Source organism: Lipotes vexillifer, unplaced genomic scaffold, assembly GCF_000442215.2.
Source record: "Lipotes vexillifer unplaced genomic scaffold, Lipotes_vexillifer_v1.1 scaffold263, whole genome shotgun sequence".
In the NCBI taxonomy this organism is placed as follows: domain Eukaryota; kingdom Metazoa; phylum Chordata; class Mammalia; order Artiodactyla; family Lipotidae; genus Lipotes; species Lipotes vexillifer.
In genome coordinates, this window is record NW_006796752.1 from 128,882 (window position 1) to 131,916 (window position 3,035).

The 3,035-nt window shown below is 35.8% G+C and overlaps 1 pseudogene; it reads right to left on the reverse strand.

Annotated features, from left to right (window-relative positions):
* Positions 1 to 1,406: 1,406 nt before the first annotated feature.
* Positions 1,407 to 2,169, reverse strand: LOC103091351 (coiled-coil domain-containing protein 90B, mitochondrial pseudogene; annotated as a pseudogene).
* Between the last annotated feature and the right edge of the window lie 866 nt (positions 2,170 to 3,035).

Genomic DNA, 3,035 nt, shown 5'->3' on the forward strand with positions numbered 1-3,035 from the left:
AAAAAAAAAAAAAAAAAGTCTTACATACCTGTAGCTGATTAAATGCCCTAAAGAAATCCTAATGTTTACTGAGCACGTACATACTCAAAAGTCAGTCTTTTTCATACACGACCTTATTCAATCCTCCTGATAAATGTGAGTAAGGCATTATTCCATTTTTACAAAAGAAAAAACTGAGGCTTAAGCGAGGTTATGTACCTACACAGCTAGGTAATGTTATAGCCAAGTTTCAAATCTAAGTCTGTTAGACTCAAAAGTTCCTAGCTTTTCACAACTCTATTCATGCTGCTCTTCAAGCAATTTACAGGGAAACAACTGATCAATTAAATGATGAATTAATTCAAAACAGTCTATAGGAAAAGCAAGCTATGGTTTTTGAGGAATAGCATGTGACCAATTTATTTGCAAAACTTTATTTTACCTTTTTGCCTGAGTTATCCCGATAATTTAATTCATCTTCTACTTTCAATTTAAGTTTCTTCTCAGCCTACAACCCTTAGAACTGATAGGAAGCTGTGTCTACAAAATGCCAACCATGCTGTTACCTTAAACTGTCTAAAAGAATAGATGCTTCTTTTTTCATGCAGGTGTTAGACTTTATGCAGATGCCTGGGAAGTAATGGCACACTAATTATTTGTCTTCCGTGGGATTTCTTGGCTTAAACCACCATCGCCAAGGTAAAAAACAAGACATCTAAGAAACTTCAGCTAGTTAAGTATTTTATAAACAGAGGATTAACTATCATGATTCAAGTAGCTCACTGACCTCAAACTCTATATTCTTTTTTTTTTTTACCATGGAATCTATATGGTCTTTATTTATTAATCCAACACAAATTTATCTACAGTGTGCCAAGAATTTTCTTAGGCAAGAGGATTCTGAGATATTTTGAATCAAAATACAGAAAGTTTTGTTTTGAAAACAACCCAGCTGTTAGCTCTTTGAAAAAAATTTAGTTGGAGAGCCTCTGATTCTCACTTGCTGGACCATACAAGGTCAGTCTTTTGACTACTCTATACTTTAGATTCCCTATTTATAACTAAACAAATTTGCAACACATACCAAAGAAATCCTGTATGATTTACAGTTGTTCAAGCAAACAAGAAAACTCTGCTTCAGTTTCGATGAGCTATCAAAAGGATAAAGACAAAACGCCTATCTCAAATCAATCAGGTTTTGAACGGCATCTTTTCAACATAATACAATAAAGACATATATAAAAAACAAAGACAAAATACACCTTCCCATTCTAAAACATTTCCTTTAGTCCATATGTACTTTAAATAATCTTGTATTAAGTTTCTATTGCAACTTTCAATGTTCAGAGTAAATCCATCCTGGCACAGTGTTTGTTCTAAGAGGTCAACAGCAGCAGCAGTAGGAGCATAATGTAGTAGTTTCACTGTTACATCCAGAGTCTATAAAGTCCCAATGCTATTGCCAGGCAAGTGAACACTGAGGCTGCAAGGTAACGAATTGTCCCAAGCTTGTTAGACTCCATTAGGGTTTTTAAATAAGCAATTTCAGTGTCAATTTTGTTACCGGCCTCTGAAATATAACTCTGGTTTTGGTTTCATTTTTGGTAAATTCTGTGGTTGCTTCCATAAGTTTCTTTTCTTGATCTGTAAACATATCGTTACTCTGCTCCTTCCTAGGTTGATATCCAGTTTATTATCTGCTCTGATTCGACTGGTTTTATTTATCAGTTGTTGCTTAACTTGTTCTAATTCAATTTTCATTTTCTGGTTCTCTACTTGCAGATTTGCAAATTCACTTTTCTCTAGAATGACCATGTCTTTCCTGATGGAGTCCAAATGAGCCATTAACTGTTGTACTGTTATTTCCTGTTGAACTTGAGTGACCATCTCCTTATAGATAGTATGGAGGCTGACATTTGATAAAGTGGTTAATGCTGATAAAATTGTTTCTGCTTGTGCTTTGTCAAATCCATGAGTTTCCAAGTCCTGAACCAATGCACGGGTATCAAAAGTTAATTTCCTTTGTCCTAAGGGAGCTATGTCCACTTGCCTCATATATTATCCTTCTTTGGTTGTGGCAGTGAAGAAATCTCTCCGCAGGGCCGGGGAAATAGGCCCTCCGGGAGTTGAAACCCGGAGGCCCCCGCTGCCTTCAGAACGCAGGAGCCGCCAAACCCAGTGCCTCCACATGTCCTCGGCTTTGCAGCCCGCGAGGGAGGGCAAAAGCTCAAACTCTGCATTCTTTTCCATACATTTGACAAAACTCTATTGCTAGTGAATTCCACCTCACTAGTGAATTCCACCCTGCAAGTTTCAGAATAGACTTATTTTAAAGGCATCATAACACCATGTAATTACACACTGAATTTTAAAATTAATAATGCTGGATACACAAATAGTATTTTTCATCCAGTTCTCTCAAAGAGAGAACAACACTTTGTCATTAAACTTTGACAGGAGAGATGACCCCATTTGAAAATCGCTGTGGTTGGACCTGAAAATAATACTTTCCTCTGGTATCTTACAGCAGCAAATTTCCAAAATCATTTGTATGCCTTTTAGTTGTGATGCTAGGTTTTGTTTGCTTGGTATTCTTTTCCAACATCCATTTTGAACGTGAGCATAAGTAGGTTTGTTAACTTTGTTTGAAAGATTTCTCCCAAAGAGAAAGAAAAATGGCTAGTTTGGATTCAGGGCAAAGATGAGGGCAAAAAAGAGGTATGTGTCTCCTTCCCCCATTCCACCATACTTTCCTAAGGCAGTTCCACTTTCACCTCACACATACACCACAAATACTTATTTGTAATTTTATTTGTGTTAGTAACTTATACTATCAAGACGCTGTTTTTAAAACTCCATTTAGTTATATACAAAACATATCAAAACACTATGAAGATCTTAACAACAGAAACTAATGAGCATATTTAATTTTTCAGAACTAAGTTAAATGCTATTTGAGTATGATAACCAATCCTCCCCAACACAGGATGCAATTCTCTTTAAAAAAAAAAATCTGTTTATCAATATATTTTATGAAATGGCTTGGGAGGGTTCTT